This window comes from Oryctolagus cuniculus, chromosome 1, assembly GCF_051225735.1.
Source record: "Oryctolagus cuniculus isolate XC-2025 breed Fujian yellow rabbit chromosome 1, ASM5122573v1, whole genome shotgun sequence".
NCBI classification, from domain to species: domain Eukaryota; kingdom Metazoa; phylum Chordata; class Mammalia; order Lagomorpha; family Leporidae; genus Oryctolagus; species Oryctolagus cuniculus.
This window is the reverse complement of record NC_142867.1, coordinates 54,120,461-54,137,698: the sequence shown is the minus strand read 5'-3', so window position 1 is coordinate 54,137,698 and position 17,238 is coordinate 54,120,461. Positions and strand designations below refer to the sequence as shown.

The 17,238-nt window shown below is 56.7% G+C and overlaps 1 protein-coding gene across 12 annotated transcripts in view; it reads left to right on the top strand.

Moving 5' to 3' along the window:
* Positions 1-2,519: 2,519 nt before the first annotated feature.
* MICAL2 (microtubule associated monooxygenase, calponin and LIM domain containing 2) overlaps positions 2,520-17,238 on the top strand; it is a 227,475-nt gene continuing 212,756 nt past the window's right edge. For 5 of the 12 annotated variants that reach the window (XM_051824773.3, XM_051824734.3, XM_051824729.3 and 2 more), the window contains exon 1: positions 2,520-2,696. The gene's annotated coding sequence lies outside the window, so the exon portion shown is untranslated. The remainder of the gene's footprint in view (positions 2,697-17,238) is intronic. The other 7 variants (XM_051824752.3, XM_089328626.1, XM_051824741.3 and 4 more) reach the window with 3 other exon arrangements.

Genomic DNA, 17,238 nt, shown 5'->3' with positions numbered 1-17,238 from the left:
GCCATGGTTTAACCTGCTACGCCACAGTGCTGGCCCCCCAACATGTACTTCTGATTATGCATCTGCTGAATTATAAGTTACAGGAGCACAGGACCCTCCTTTAGTTCATGGGAGGGTTTGTTAAACGAATGAATGACCTTGTATCCATCCCCATGGCCAGCACTGGTGTCTCCTGTCCAGGATAGCAGCAACAGGCCTTGTGTGCAGGGAAATCAAGCCAGGACCAGAGGTAACATGCTTTCCTGAAGCTTCTCAGTGCCTTGAGTTTCCCGTTTCCTTTCACAACAAAGGCAGGCCTGGGCTTCCGGGGTCTCTCTTGTCCCTACATGCCTCTTCAGAACGGATGGACTGAGAGTGGGTCATGCCTACAGCAGTTCTTCTGGGGACAGATGTGACCTGCCTGCCCAGAGGCATAGGCAGAGCTGTAGAGGCCCCAGACAGATTCTAGAACCAGATAGATCTAGGCTGAAATCCAGACTGACACTAGGCATATGACCTTGACAAGTTGCTCTACCTTACTCGTCTACATCCACATCTGTAAAATGGGGATGATAAAAATGCCTGCTTCCGGCCGGCGCCGCGGCTCACTAGGCTAATCCTCTGCCTTGTGGCGCCAGCACATCGGGTTATAGTCCCAGTTGGGGCGCTGGATTCTGTCCCGGTTGCCCCTCTTCCAGGCCAGCTCTCTGCTGTGGCCAGGGAGTGCAGTGGAGGATGGCCCAAGTACTTGGGCCCTCGAGACCAGGATAAGTACCTGACTCCTGCCATCGGATCAGCGCTGTGCGCCGGCTGCAGTGCGCCGGCCGCAGCGGCCATTGGAGGGTGAACCAACGACAAAGGAAGACCTTTCTCTCTGTCTCTCTCTCTCACTGTCCACTCTGCCTGTCAAAAAAAAAAAAAAAAAAAAAAAAAAAAAAAAAAAAAGCCTGCTTCCAGGGGCAAACGTTGTGGTGCAGTGGGTTAAGCTGTCCCCTAGGATGCCCATATCCCCTGTCGGTGTGCCTGGTTAGAGTTGAGACCAGACTGCTCTGCTTCCAATCCAGCTTCCTGCTAATGCACATTCTGGAATGCATCCATGATGGCTCAAATACCTGAGCCCCTGCCACTCACGTGGGAGACCTGGATGGAGTTCCAGGCTCCTGGCTTTTCCCTGGCCTAGCCCCCGCGGCTGTGGGCATTTGGTGAGTGAACCAAATAGATGGATGGAAGATCTCTTCCTCTGTCTTGTCACTCTGCCTTTCCAATAAATAAAGACAAATAGGCATTTACAAAATGCATGCCTATAGGGCCAGACTTCGATGAGGTAATGTGTGGAGTGCTGCCCCTCTGAGAAAGGGCAGCACTTTGCTGGAAAGTTCCTCTGCAGGAAGCGGACTGACTGCTGGGAATGCTAAGAGAACTGCCAGGTAGGGCAGTACCTGGGAAGTCCAAAAGGCAGGGAGTCAGATCACATGTAAGGGGAAGAGGAAAAATAAGCCACCTGTTCTGGCTGCACCTACCCGGCGAGGGAACGTGGCGTCTCCAGGGGGTGGCCTGGCTGTGCAGAGATTCCAGCAGCCTGGAGCCACGACCCTGCTTCTCGCTGCCCAAGCCTGCCTGTTTTCCTCCCTGTGGGTCAGCCCAGTTCCAAGAACACTTACGGATGCTTACATTGCGTCAGGCCCCAGGATAAGCTGGGAGGTGAGTCAGACAGGCCTCCTGCCCAAGGAGATCCCAGTTCAGGATCACTGTAGCAGAGCAGCTGGCACAAGATGCTCCACAGTCCTCACCGTACCCCACGCCAACACCCTGTGGTTCCCCTGGAAGGTGCCCTCTGCAGTAGGGGATGCGGTGTGTATGGGGGGTGGAGGGGTGTGTATAGGGCCACCCATGAGGGTGGGCAGAGCAGAGCTGAAGGCAGACATTTGACAGCAGAAAGGTGGGGGGAGGGCCTCAGGCGAGCTGACCGAGGTACACGTGTCATCCACCTCCGCTGCCCCTCTTCCCATCAGCTTCAGCCTAAGCAAGGCCCGTTCAAGTGACAGGAAGAGGCTGCTAGCTGGCAGGGCGGTTTGCTGAAGCTGAGGGCGATCAAGGAAGGAGCAAAGCCAGGAGGCAGAGCTGGGAGAGCACTGCGGCTTCCCCACGTCCCAAAGCAGAAGCTGAGCCTCGCTTTCCAGCTGCTCGGGCCAGGGCCACAGTGCGGGAGGCGCAGCTCTTGCTTCTCCCTCGGCACCAGGATGCCAAAGCCGGGCTTTTTATCTAGCAGCGCCACCACGCCCTGCTGCTAGCGGCCTTCAGCCCATCCCTAGCCTGCGCCCGCCTGGGTGGGAGCGCCAGGCAGCTCTCCGCGCTCGGGGCCGGGCTACAGCCCACGTGCGCCGGCGGCAGCGGCGGTGACAGCCGGCCCCGTGGGGGCGGGGCGGGGCGGGGGCGGGGGCGGGCTCCGCGCCGTACTGCTATTGGCCGTATGCTTCGGCCCGGGGGCGGGGCCGCGCCCCCGGCAGCCCTCTCATTGGCTTTGCCGCTGACGGGGCGTTCCCCAGGCCGGTGCGCCGCGCCGCGCACAACCGCGGGCGCCTGGCCGGCTAAGCCTGCGCGGGGCCGCCTCGCTAGCTCCCAGCTCCGCAGGCGGCCCGCGGGCTCCGACAGCTGCGCCCACAGCCGGAGGCGGAGGCAGCCGCTGACCCCAGGCCCGGCGGCCCGCGCGACCTTCGGTAAGACGGGGAAGGCATGGGAGCTGGGGAAGGCGGGCGGGTGGGGACCGTGTCAGCCCCAGCTGGACTCTGCGCCCTGCCGGGCGCCGGGGAGGGTCAGGTGCGGCCGAAGCATCCCCTGCCTCAGAGCCCCCACGCTAGCGCGCAGAGAGCAGGTGGCCCCGTGGGAGAGCCCGGGGCGCCCCCGCTGGTCTCTGAAACGATTAGAATACAATAAAAGCCTCCCGCCAGCAGCCCGTACGACCTGTCCCTCCGTCCCCAACACTCAAGCCCTGCCGCTCCGAACCCAGAGAACCCCAAACGGCGAATCCGAGGGGCGCGATGGCCAGACGTGCCTCTGGTCGCCCCCTGAACTGGGCCGGGTGCTCTTCGGGCTCTGCGCCTTTTGCGCCCCCCCCCCTCTTTATTTTCCTCCCCCGTTTCTCTCCCTCCTTAACAGGAAGTTAAGCAGTGCCAATATCAGTGGCCTGGTCGCTGCGGGCCGGGGCCGGGGCCGGGGCCGGGGCCGGGGCCAGGGCCGCGGCTGCGGCTCGGTCCTCTCCGGGTCGCGCGCCCCCCGGCAGCCCGCGCTCGCCCCCGACCCGGGAGCGCCCGCTCTGCGGTCGCCCGTCTGGCCCCGGGGAGGAGCTGAGTCCTGCCGGCAGCCTCTGCCCGGAGCAGGTGGGGTTAACTTTGTCCCAGCCCGGGCTCCCCGGCAGGCTGAGCCGGGAACGGCCTTGGCTGGATGGGGAAGAGGCCTGTTGAAACCGAGTCAGTGTGCACGTCGTGGAGTCCCCAGCCCTGGGTTTCTCTTGCTGTCAGTCTCGCCGGCTCGCTACAGCCCTCCGTGGTTTGGACGAAGGATGAAGTCACTGACCAGCCCCCTTGTGGGCAGGTCGCAAGGGAGAAGTGCCAGCGGTGAGCTGGCCCGTTGGTCCTTGCGTGTTGGGGTTCCCTGGCACCTGCGACTCTGTCGCGCCCCACCCTCCTCTAGGGGCAGAGGACCCCATAAATGGGCCTCAGGGCAGCCCCGCCCCGTGTCCTGGAAACTTTAATTGCGGTAAGGACTCGCCTTCTGTGGCAGACAGGAAAGATTTATTTGATTCCTACTGCAGGTCAGGCCGGTCCTGTGGCGCTTTCGCAGGGGATCTCACTGTTATCCTTCAAACACTCTGAGAGCTTCCCCCACCCCCTCCTTCGCTCCTCCTGCTCCCCCTCCTGTTTCAGAGATGAGGAAAGATACTCAGGTGGGGTAAGTGCCCAAGCCTGAGTCAACCCCGGCTCCCTCAGTGCTAAGTCCGGTGCTCTGCCTGCTGCCCGTGGCTGTGAGAAGTGTGTGCGGTGTGTGAGATCGTGAGCCCACTGTGTGCTGAGTGCCACCTCCTGGCCTCTGAAGGCTGCCCACCAGGATTATAGGGGATGCTTCTCCTGCAAAACCCTTAAGCTGGCCCAGCAGAGGCCAGGTTGTTGAAGCCGTAAACCTCTTCCCCACTCTGCCTTCTAGTTAAGAGTAGGGATGGCCACAGTGTGAGCAAGAGAGACTGACTGCCAGTGTTGGGTGGGGTTTTGGGGGAAGCCTCCTTCCAACACTGACTTGGTCTCACCTCTGAGAGTCAGTTTCTGGGACAGGCGAGGGTGACTGTGTTAACTAAAATAACCTCAGCCTTAGGACTATTTCGTGTGTGTGTGTGTGTGCGTGTGTGTGTGTGTGTTTGGAGGGGGCAGGTGTTGGAGTATACTAGTTATGATTGTAGGGGATTAAGATCTCAAGTTTTATCACACCTTTATCAAAATATGACTTCACTTTTATTCCTGCCCCTCCCTTTTTTAGGCCTCAGGATCTGGTTTTCTGCCCATGTCCCTCTTCCAAAAGAAAAATTGTGATTTAGGCTGATATCACTCAGCTACACTTGAGTGTAAATCAGCTGCAGGACTAAGGTTGATTGTGGCTGAGGCAATGGGAGGCGCATTCCCCGCAGCTGCACAGAGCAGCCGGATCATCCCTGATTGCTGCCCTGCCTGTGACTGGCCCTGTCCTGGTTCTCTCCCACCATGCCCCTACTTCTGCCTGAGCTTACCTCCCTGCTGTGGGCCTGACTTCTCGGTGGAGAGCCTCGGCTCTGGCAGGATGGGGTATTGCATAGGTAGCAGGCTTGGGCTAGATGTTGCTAATCCCAGAAGCCCTGGGAGGGAGAGTTCTTTATGCTGGAATTTTCATTCTTTGTATCATTAGACCTTTACATCAGCCCTCTGAGGTATGCAGGGTTATTCCCATTTTACCGTTAAGGAAACTGGCACTCCGAAAGGTTAACTTCCCCTGTCACACAGCTGGTGAGTGGCCCAGGCTAGGATTCTGGACTCTGCCTGTAGAGGAGACGGCTGGGGGTGCAGGGGGCGGAGTTCCACACCCTGGGGAGCAGGAACAATGGGAGGCCGGTCTGCACCGGGTGTTGTAATTATGTGTGAACAGGTCTTCCCACCCACTATGAGGTGGCATGAAAACACTCGTAAACCTGGCAGATTTGTTCTCTGCTCCTTACAAAATTCTCCTTGTTTCCTTTAGCCTTTAAACAAGTCTTCATGAGGGTGTCTGCCATGCAGTCCTCTATTAAAAATATTATGAACGTTTCAAACACACACACCAATGGGCTAGCATAACGAGCCCTTAATACTCAATACCCAGCCTCATCCAGAATACGCCAGGTTGACGCTCACGCTCGCTTGCTCTCCTTCTCTCCCTCTTGTTCTCACTGTGTCTCCCCTTTCCCTCCATCCTTCCTTTCTGATGAACTTTGTTTTTAAGTTTTATTTATTTGTTTGGAAGGCAGAGTGACAAAAAAGGCAGAGATAGATTTTTCCATCTGCTCTTCGCTCTCCAAGTGGATGCAACCTGGCTATGCATCCAGGCCAAAGCCAGGAGTCAGAAACTCCAGCCTGATTTCCCCCATGGGTGCAGGGGCCCAGGCACTTGGGCCATCACCCACTGCCGTCCTTGGCACGCTAGTAGGAAGCTGGACTGGAAGCAGAGCAGCTGGGACTTGAACCAGCAGTGCACTGGCATTGCAAATACTGAATCTACCTGCTGTGCCAAAGTGCTGGCCCCTTCTCTTATGTATTTTAAAGCAAATCTCTGATGTCATGTCTTTTTTTCTTATATTCTTTCATAACCGCACTTCCAGAATTGCATGTGCCAGAATTAACAGCAAACCTTTGGTGTCTACCCAACCATATTCACCTATCCTTGGTTGTCTCAAACCTTCAGAGCTGGTTTGCTCTAATCGGGATCCAGTCTGTATGCTGCATTTGATTGGCAGTCCTTTAATACCTCTTTTAATCATTAGAGCCCACTCTGCCCCATTACTCTCTAAGTGCCTGGTCCCCCAGGGGGACAGCAAACCCACGGAAACTAGTGTCTGCTTCTGTGCCGTGCAGGACACCAAGTGCCTTGTCTGGGGCGTGGTGGAAGTTCACTGAGCATCCGTCCGGTGTGTCCTAGCCGCTCAGGAAGTGTGTTTCAGATGGATGAGTGAACCGTGTCGTGAGTTGGTATGCTAACTCATGCACCTGTTAGATAAGAGACGATGACTGGTTCAAGTATGGGCATTCCCCCAGCACACGTCAGTCCATACAGCTCCTGAAAATGTAGAACTCCCCCTCCTTGCTGTAGCTGAGGGTGGGAGCCCAGACACCACATCTGGGTCCCCACCTGGGCCCCATAGATGGTACATGGAGCTGAGCAGGTGGTTCTGCCCGAGGTTTGAGTTCTGCACAGGGATGACCACGCTGGGACTCAGACACTTGGCTTGGGACTTGGTGGAGAACACTCACCTTCCCTCCCCTCTCTCTATGGTCGGGGCTAATTCCCTTGTGCCTTCTAGAGCCTTCTCTCACCTGCCTCGTGCTTGGGCACATTGTGCAGCCTTTCTCAGATCACTGTTCGTCCGCACCCGGGGGAGGCGCTGAGAGCCAATGAACACATGTGACCCACGTGGGTCTTGTCTGACTTGCTTCTGTAGTGATAGTATTGTCAAAGGCTCACGAGGGAAGGGGCAGATGTGCCTGCTTCTCTTGATAATGCGCTTCAGGCCTGGCTCCCTTGCCCAGTCGTTTAGGTGGAGGGCACTTGTGTGGCTGTCCTTTTACCCATCTAGTCAAGGCCCCTGCCCTGGGGCAGCCATCAAGGTGCAGCAGGCTAAGCTGTGCCTGTAGCCCCTGTCAGAGTGCTGGTTGCATCCCTGCTGCTCTGCTTCTGATCCAGCTTCCAGCTAATGCATCCTGGCAGGCAGCAGTGATGGCCCAGGTGCTTGGGTCCTGACACCTACATGGGAGACCTGGATGGAGTTCCAGGCTCCTACTTCAGCCTGGCCATTTCAGGCACTTTGGGGTGAACCAACAGATGGAAGAGCTCTCTTTCTCTCTCTGCCTTTCAAGTAGATGAAAATAAATAAACATTTTTTAAAGCCCCCTCCCTGCAAACATCCCTTAAAATGAATAAATTATTTTTTGGTGTATTTTTTTTAATGTTGAATTAAAAAAAAAAAAACCACAGCCTTTCCCACCAGGAAGAGTTATAATACAATTTACTGTTTTCCTCTCAGGACGGCAGTGGTAGAGTAGATTTTTCCTTCCTTTTACATTTTAGTATTTTTCCCAATATCTTTATGGTAGAAACACTTTACTTTTACAGTGGAAAATCCAAATATATGTTTTTTCCTCTTAGAAAAGAGGATTCCCTTCGACCGATTTGGAGTGTTTGGGTACAGCTACGTGAACAGAAAACCAGAGGGCTGCTGGGGCTTTGCTGTTCGCATGGATCGTTATCATAAAGGACATACCCAGACTTCCTGGAAGGTAGTCACCGGAGCTGGGAGGAGAGGACAGCGCGCGGCCTGAGCCTCCCCGGTTCAGCCTCCTCCCTTCCTTCCTGGGAATTTCAGCGTGCGCCCCCCAACACGGAATCTTTCTCACGTCAGGCTCTCGATTTTGGTGTTTTTATTCAGGGATGTGGAGCTCTGAGAGGAAGCATGTAAGGTAGAGCAGACGGGGCAGCTCCTGGGCCCAGCGGCCTGCCTTGACCTCCTGGGAAACATGCCTGATGGCCCGGACCCTACTCGCCTCCCTTGGGCTCCTCCTCCTCCCAGGCTCTGTCCGTCTCCCTACCCCTGCCCCCGGGGGTGGCAAACATGGCTGCTCTGGGCTGAGAAGCCTCCTGCTCGCCAAAGCCCTGATTGCCCACTGCCAGAAATGGGGGGCTGGCAGGCACCCCAACCCTTCACGCTGGACTGGGTCGGCTACGGGTTTGGAGATGCTCCTCTGGCTCCGTCAGCCCTTGAGGAACGTCCACGCCTATGTACCCCAGGAAGAAAGAGCCCTTTGGGGTGGCCGGGCCTGGTGCAGTCTCTGGAATGTGGTTGCTCGGTGCCTGCCTTCCGGCAGCTCATCCCTGGAAACCTGTCCCCAACTCAGTGGTGTCCGGCGGGGAGCTGAGTGCGGGTGGCTGGAGCTGTGTTTTCAGGGTTAGTGTTTCTGGCGTGTTCTTAGACTAATGTTTCTCTCCCACGAGGCTCAGCGTGATTTCCCTGCTTCCTCCTCCGCCCCGAACCTCCAGCTCCCGGGTGCCGTCGGCATTCCTTGCAGCCCCTGCAATCCTTCCAGGGCCTGTGCAGATTTCTTGGGGGGCAACACAGAGGGGAGGGCATGCTTGCTGCTGACGGGGGTGCTCAGGGAGACATCCGGGACAGGTGCCCTTTCTCTGCCAGCAGCCAGGAGTTGGCCAGGAGCTGCGGCAACAGCAGGTTTGTGGGCCGTTTGCAGGCCCGAGTTCCCTACACCGCCAGCCCAGAAGCCTAGCACATGTCAGAAGCAGGAGTGGGAGTCCAAGAACAGCCCGTTCTGGCTTTGCCACTGGGGGATCTACGTGTTGCAGTGCAGGCGCGGTGTCTTTGTTCTCACGCTTCTGAATGGCTGGCTCTGGCCATGTACCTGGGTGCTGGCTGTAGCTGCCGAAGATTTGCAGGGTCTCAGAGTTGAGCACGTGCAGGGAGCCAGGAGAATGGGGTGTACAGGAGTGTGAAGAAGTGCCTGGAACAGAGCCACTTGGACATCTTGGTGATAAAAGACAGCTGGTGCCTGGAGCAGATGGGCCGAGCCTCACCAGGGAGCCTAGCCATGGACTTCCTGCAGGACACCTGTCCATGCAGGGGAACGAGATGGGACATTGCGGTGCCGGGTGCAGAGTTCATGGCTGCTGTGAGTGCTGACAGCTCCATGGAGCAGGACAGCTGGACCGTGAGCTATTTGATGCAAGATATTAAGAGGCAGGAGCTCCCTGCTTGGAGCGAGGAGGCATCTTATAGGTCTGAAAGGGAAGGCAGAAGAGAGGGACAGTGGGGTGGGGGTGCGGAGGCCTCTTTGCAGACTCTCAGGGACAGGATTTGGCCCCACGGGGCTTGTGCAGTTGGGGTCTTGGGAACCCCGGGGTCCATGCTGGGAGAGCTTGCTTGCTCCTGCTGGGAGTTGAGGCACATCCCTGCTTTGAAGGAAGGAAGGGGCACTGGAGGAAATCGCGGGCTGCTTCTATACTCTGGGCGTTCCTAAACCAGAGGGTCTGGGAGTTCTTGCTTTCCCAGGTTTTCTAGCGTGGATCCTAAACCAGAGGGTCTGGGAGTTCTTGCTTTCCCAGGTTTTCTAGCGTGGATGTGTCTGTTATCCTGTATCTGACATCTTGTAGCCTCTTCACAACTGCTTCCCCAGCATACTGCCTCCCACATTTGCACAGATGCACAGTGCTGTGGAGGGCCACACACTCTCACACTGACGCTCACACAGGTGCACAATGAAGTGCTCACCGAACACAGGGGCTGCATGAAGAGTGCGTCTCCCTTCTCCCCGTGCCCTCCAGCCCTCACTTCTCTCCTCGTTGCACGCAGCTGCTCCCCCTGGTCTCCTGTGGATCCTCCCTAGGCCAGACCTACCTCTATGCCTTGCCCCCCACCTCTGCTCTTCCTCGGCCCACTGAGAAGCCACCAGGAGGTCAAGAAACATGGCTCATGGGGCTATGGCCACGTAGCAGTTTCTGTACTCAATCAGACCCGGCCTCCCTGCTTCGCCACCTTACCCCCTTAAAGAGCCCCTGGTGTTAGGTTTGGGGGTTCAGAGAAGCTGAGCACTGGGGAATAAACCTCGAGGGCACGTTCTGGATGCAGGTGAAGCAGGCAAAACCAAGCAAAGAAGCGAGCTTGCACTGAGGCGGACCTGGGTTCTAACCTCAGCCACGTGGCCTTGGGCAGACTGATGCACCCTAGCGTCTCAGTGTATGAAAAGGGCGTGATTACACCTAACTCAAAGGATTGATGTAGTGATGCAATAAAAATGTTATTGAAGCGCTCCGCAGTGGAACACTCAACGAGGTCTGTCTTCCCACTTCTAAGGGGTGACCTGCTTCCAGAATGAATGACACTTCACGAGGAATCCTCTGAGTGGCTTCCCCAAGTCCTCTCTGTGGGTTCCTGAGCTACTGGCCCCAGCTCCACCCCCTCTTCCCCCCCAGCCCCGCCCGCCCCTCAAGGCCAAGGCCAAGGCCACCACCACCTCTGTCCTTCATGCCCACAACCGCCTCCCCTTAGAGGGCTCTGGCCTGCTTAGGGCTGCAGAAGCTCCTCGCAGATGTCTGTTTATTGCGGAAGCTTCATCTTGATCTTCAGCATGTGGGAAAGGAGAGCTATTTTTAAAGACCCGTAAGCAGCATGGCTGCATAAAGCGGCTTTGATTGCCTCCACTTCCGATTCTTCACTGCTCCACGCTCTGCCCATTGTGAAACTCTTCAGATCCAGGCGGGCAGGCCTTATATGTCCCGGTTTTCAAGCCACACTTAAATTTAGCAGGCCGTTGTTAAGCTCTTAAAAAGGTAGGCCAGGGAGGCGAAGGCAAGCAGCTGACGGGTTTTTTCCGGGCTGGGACAGATGGCAGGGGTGAGAACAGCCTCTCTGTGCCCATAGAGACCAGGACCCTGCCCCCACCCCCATCTGCCCCTGCCTTCCACCTGCAGGGCTGAGGCCTGCCCTCCGGGGCCACCTGTGCTTTGGCCGTCTTTCCCTTTGGACTCCACTGGGGCTTGAGGTGTGGAGGAAGTGGAGCAGAGCTGGTTTCAAATGACACTGACCTCCCTGGAAGAGGGAGGGGAGGAGCTGTGAGTCACCTGGGGATGTCTGTCGGGCAGGCAGGCAGGCAGGGCATTCCGTGAGCCTCCCGTTCTGGCCCTGCCTTGTCTTCCCCAGAGAGAAACTGAGGCTGGGAAGCCTGTTGATGCTGAGCAGAGGCCAGAGGGGAGTGCTCCTTGCTCCAGCCAGCTTTGCCCAGCATGCCGTGGGCCTTGCCCCATCCGTGGCAGTGTCTCACCCCAGCCCGGTCCTGCCTATCTCTGCATTTAGGGCAGGCTCACTTGCAGCCCCTGCCAGCCTTGCTCTCAAGGATTTTGCTTATCAAAGAAACACCTCCTTCAGAACTTAGGATTCTTGCCTTTGTTTCTTAGTCCTGGTCTTCAGGAGGCCTTTGTTAAAAATAGAGACTTTAGCGACCAGGGCCAGGACAGCATGTTGACAGAGATTAGTTTATCTCCCATTAGCTGTCCACTGAACCCTGAGAGAATGGGCCGCGGGATGAGTCAGCTGGGAACAGGTGGAGGAGGGAATCCAGAAAGGACCATAAATAGGGCGCTGAGCCACAGGTCAGGGATCCTGGGCCACAGCCTGCAGTGCTGCGACAGGGCTGAGAGCTCTCCGACCCCAGAGGCAGGCACCTGAGACACACTCGCGGAGGCCTGTGCAACAGACAGGGTATGGAATATGCACGGAGCCCCACAGTGTGGGGGCACCAGGGGCGACCTCCTGGAGGAGGTGGTGCTTATTGGTTGGGAGGGGTGTGGAGGACAGGAAGGATCTCCATAGTCAGGGCTGGGCACAGGTTAAACAGTACACAGAGATGTGGAAACGTGAGGGCATGTTTCACTTGGCACCTGGAGACATGGGCTGGCTAGGGCAGCCGAGGCTGGAATCAGGCCGGCTCTGGGGGTTGGAGGACTCCAGGTGCTGGGGATGAGCTGATATATGGACCGAGGGGAGCCATTGGAGAGGGACGGCCAGAGCTGGCCTTCAGACAGGGTGACCTGTGCAGAGTGGGTTGTGGGAGGTGGTAGGAGGCCTGCAACGCCCCCATCCACAGAGGTGCCAAGGACCAGATGGCTGCCATTTGCTGGGACCCAGGAGTGCTGTATGAGAAAAGGGGTCCAGGCGGGTAAGGCTGGGCTCCCTGAGGCTTTGTCTGTGTCCTGGTTTTTGCCCCACTGTCCTTTTTGGAGCAGGAGTCGGCGTGTTCAGCCCCGGCTTCAGTGTTTAAGGAGGGCAGCCCATTTTGGGAGTTCTCAGTTAGGGACTCAGGCTAGGGGCCATCTGTCACCCTCTGCAGCTCCTGCCACCTCAGGTGCCTGTCTGGGCTTTGGTGGCTCTCACTCCATGGAAAAAACAGTAACGGAACCGCCCCCACCCTGCTGCTCTGGGCTAAGCCTTCCATACGGGTCATTCCCTTCCTCAAGGGCTGTTTGAGGGGCGTAGGGGGTGCTGAGCCTCTCCAGGAGCGGCTGCCCATGCAGCAGAGGGCAAGAGTTCCCGCTGGAATGGGGCCAGAAGCCGGGTGATCCCCCTTCCAAAGGAACAGGCTTTGAAAGAATAGTGTCTGTGGTTGGCAGGCGCTCTCGGCGCCCTGTGTGCCAGCATCAGAAATGACGCCGATCCTCCCGCTTCCATGGCCTTGCAGGCACCCGACTCTCCCCTGCAGGCGGCCCCTCCCTGTGTTTCTGGTGCACACTTGGCCTGGGTGGCACAGAGCGCTAAACCTTGTTGGGGGCTCCCCAGCCTTTCTCCACACCTTTGCTGTGGGTTTGGGGATAAGGGCTGAGCTCAGCTTCTGCCTGTTCCAATGTTAATCTGGCAGGTGGGAGGCTGGGCCCCCCAGTGTGTCGATGGCTTTGACCTTTGAGCAGGGCTGCTGGCGCCTGTTCTCTGCCACATACGTCCAGGAACACCTTTCCTTATTTGACAGAATCAATTGCTCCTGCAAGCAGCAAACGAAGTTAGTGCCCACGGGAGCTACAGACGGGGCTCAGGGCAGGACAGTGCGATTGGCTTGCCAGCTTTCTTCCTAGCATCAGTGCCACAGATACCACACAAACTGGTCCTTCGTTGATGGAGCAGTGGACCTCTCAGTGCATTGGTTCTGTGGTCAGGACTTCTGGGGTGCCCTCTGTGTGAAACACGCCATCACAGGCAGACCATGGGCGTTCCAGAGTCGCCGTCAAACCTTTGGCAAGCCTCGTTCTTTCTCAGAGCCTGGCTTTCTCTTCTGTAAAATGGGCGAGACACCACCTGTCTCATAGGGTGGCTGAGGGACTCCAAGGGGCAGGAGCTCACAGCACACCTGCCGTGGTGGCTGGTGCATAGTAGCCACAAGGGCTCTCTTCCCCGCTGACCCATTCCTGATTAGCCTGTGGGCATCTTGGAGCACAGCGGAAGGCAGGGCTCCTCTTTGCCTCACACGCTCCCCAAGAGGTTTTTACCCTCAAGTAGCTGCTTTTGAAGGGAAGGGCTCAGGGAAGACCCTTGCGTATGCAGTGAGGCACTATGGGGCGCCTTTCTGCTCGTGCTGAGGTCTCCTTACCTCGGCACTGCAGGCCTGGGCGAGCCTCAGCCTCAGCCCCCACTCCTCGGGTGTGGGGGTCCACAGGCCACCTGTCCCTCCTTGTGGCGGCCCCCTCCATGGCTCCCCATGGCTTCTGCATTGTGATTGCACTCCTTCTCCAGGAAGCCAGAGACTGAGACTAAGCTCTGCCACCTGTCAGCTCTCAGGTGTGCTGTTTTGTTTTGTTTTCTTTTCCATCAAATCTCAGATGCTATCGATGATAAGATGTGGCTTGATTCTGTGAACAGCAGTGGGTGTTGTAGGACTCTAACTGTGGCACTGTGCTTTGCTGCCAATTAACATGGGTATTGTATATTTACTGATGTTTTTGAGACTTTAGACATGTGTTCATTCCCCATCACCCTTCCCTAGAAGAGAGAAACATGGCAGATGTGTTGGCGAAACTTCTGCTCTGTCGGAACCCAGCCCTTCAGAGCCACTGTCTGACTCAGGCGTTGGTGTGAGCTTTTTTTCTGACCTTGTGCTACCTGCAGGGCAGAGGGCATGGAATGTCTCGACCTCTGTTATTGTCTGGGCTGTTTGTTTTCCAGCTGCTGACACCCACTCTCTTGATTTTATCAGAGGGTATCAGTGAAGACTTGTGTTGTTGTTGATAACCTGGACCCCTGCTCCTTTCTTACCCAGTCCTTCGGTGTTTTGGCCCCTGGGACGTTGAAGGTTGCAGTGGTCCAGGTGTACCACCAGGAGTAACAGCTGGCTTTTCCTAAATGAGCACTGGGCTGCAGCTGCACCCTGAGAGACCATTAGATGCCAGGGGCTCCTAAGACACATTCTGGTTTCACATGTGTTAGTACTGGGGAAAAAATATGTATCTCTATTCAGTGAAATAGGGTATTGTTTCAGGTCTATTCAGTGAAATATGGTACTGTGCTCTCCTAAGTTAGCCTTCCCCCGGTTCTCCCATGAATGCACCCCAATTTGTCCATTTTTTTTTTTTTACACATGAGAGGCAGTGCCCGGGCCATATACTGTGCTCACGGGGTGACCCCAAGGAAGGGAGCTATCGCCTGCTCGGTTCACGATGACATTCTACTCTTAATGCACCCAAGATAGTTATCAGCTCTTCTGGCAGCCGCCTTACAGCACGAACACACGGCCATCAGCACTGCCCAGTAATGTGCTGAGCAGTTTCTCCCCTCCTCTCAACCTGTGCGCCTCGAGCGTTTCAGCGCAGAGCTCCTGTCTTGTTCCCACGCCATTCAGAAGTGTCATCCCTGTGCCGCTGAGGCCCTTCAGGGTCCGGCGTGGCCCCCAGGAAGGAGCCTCCTGGGGACCTACCCCCTGGGGAAGCTCCTTCCCGGTCTTGCTTGGGGAGCTCTGGCTCGAGCTGTGCTTTGCCTGCTCTTTGCTGTCTTCGCTGATCTGCCTTGAAGCCAGGTACAGCGCTCCCTCTACCATCAACTATCCAACCAAAGACAGACAGGAGCTTGTTCATAGAGGGGCCCCAAGACTGCTGTAAGGGGACCTGGGGGCCGGCGCCGCGGCTCACTAGGCTAATCCTCCGCCTTGCAGCGCCGGCACACCGGGTTCTAGTCCTGGTCGGGGCGCTGGATTCTGTCCCGGTTGCCCCTCTTCCAGGCCAGCTCTCTGCTGTGGCCAGGGAGTGCAGTGGAGGATGGCCCAAGTGCTTGGGCCCTGCACCCGCATGGGAGACCAGGAGAAGCACCTGGCTCCTGCCTTCGGATCAGCGCGGTGCGCCGGCAGCATCGCGCCAGCTGCGGCGGGCATTGGAGGGTGAACCAACGGCAAAGGAAGACCTTTCTCTCTGTCTCTCTCTCTCACTGTCCACTCTGCTTGTCAAAAAAAAAAAAAAAGGGTGGGGCCACCCAGAGAGATCACAGCGGCTGAGCTCCCACTCCATGGCGGACTCCGTCTCCTCTCCGCCCTACACTGGTTGAGTCTCAGCGCCCCTCCATCTGCTCGCTGCCTTTTTCCTCAGCTACAGCTGGAATTGCATTTCTGACCCGAGTCCTTTACCTCCTCCAGCTCAGGTCTGGAGCCCTTCTCTTTCTCAACCGTTAGAGTCTCAGGCGCCAGCTTCCCCCTCTGCGTCTTGCAGAGTGCACAGGAAAGGACTGTTTTCCCCCCTCGGTTCCTGTGTCCTCCTGGCTGCTAACCCATCCCAGCTCTGTCGTGGGAAGTGGGGAATGAGGTCAGTCCGTTGCCATGGTTGCTTCCTCTCTCTCCTGGAAGATGTGATTCCCATCTCTGGGCTCCCAGCACCGTCAGGGACTGTGGGGCTGTCCCGCCCCACCCCAGCACAGGGACCCGGTGGCAGTCACTGGCCCAGTGGGGTGTGTTTCCACGTGACTGTGCCTCAGTTCCTGCCGCCATGCACCCCAGGACATGGATTGCTCTTTGTTTCGTGGGCTCTTCACCCAGATGACCACCTTTGCTGATTGCACAGAACTCCTCTGTCGTCCAGCTCTATTCCAAGTCTGCTCCTTTAAATGATGAAGGCTGGGCTCAGAAGTGGGTGTAGGCTGCATCCCTTACAGAAGCAGGGGTGCACGCTTGTACTACTGTTTGGCTGTTTATGCACAGGCGCTGTCTAGAATGAGTGCAGCGACTGATAACAGCAGCTACCTGGTTCAGAGTGGGGAACGCTGGGTAGACAGGGCCAGGCGGAGGAGGGAAATTTCTAGATACTTCCGTGTTTTTTGGCTTAGGAACCCAGAGTGTATTTCCTGGTCAAGTTTTTTTTTTTTAAATCACAGGTGATCTACTGATCCTGATTGGCTGACTTAGAGCTGGTGAGGGAGGCCATGCAGAGTGAGTGTGACTGGGCTGCCGAGTCAGGCTCTGCCACTTCCTACTCACCTGGGCCTCAGGTGTAAAGCAGGCTGCTCCCAGCTTACTCAACCTGCAGAGAGGAATAGGGGTGGGGGGACCCCTGAGGCCCAGCCCATACTGGGAGGGGCTGCAAGAAGTAGCACCTCCTCCCTGCTTCCTGGCCCTGGTCTCTCCAGAGGCCCGAAGTAACCTGAGATTTCACTGCCATTTGCTGTAATCCCAGTTTACTGAGTGTCGGTGTTCAGCAGGTGCACCCGAGCCTCACGTGTCGGTTTTCTTCTGTGAACACCTAAAATTTACACTCGGGATGGTTCCTCCAGTGAGCCCCAGTACCTGAGGACCTTGGACTGCTCTGAATGTTTGTGTTTGCCTGGGAGAACTGTGTGCCTGCCTTTTCCAGATCTGTGGTGCTTCACACATCATCGGGGGTGCCCAGTGCAGGATATGGGGGGAGCTTATGGGTCCATGGTGAGGTTTGCAGAGATCCAGGCTCAGGGCAGGCTGTGAAGAAAAGCCACCAGTACTGCGAGAGGCCAGGCCGGGTACCTGTAACAGGAAGTGAGCTGATGGGGAGGGTGACTTGTTTAATCTTGGTAAGTTGATTGAGGAGCATTTATCCAGCACCTACTGTGTGCTCAAGACCCTTTGTTGTGGGCATGACAGATGGATGAGGCTCGGCCTCTCCTCCCAAAGGAAACAGCCTGTACTTGGGAAAGCAAGACACAGTCATCCTTGTGTCAAAAAATTAACCAGGAGGTCTTGCTAACCATTCGGTTCAGTCATAGAAAGCGAGTCACAGGTTCATGACTAACGTCCGTATGACTGGAGGAGCCTGCAGTGGGTGTGGAGAGTGTTCTGTATGGGCTGGAAAAGGCCCGGAAGGCTTCCTGGCAGAGGAGGAGGAGGCATTGGATGTGGATCTCGCAGGGTAGGTGAAGAGCAGACGGGTACGTAGGAGAAGGAAGACTGCATCTGGACTGGGCGTAAAGGCCGGGAGGACTGGGGAAGGGCATGGGTG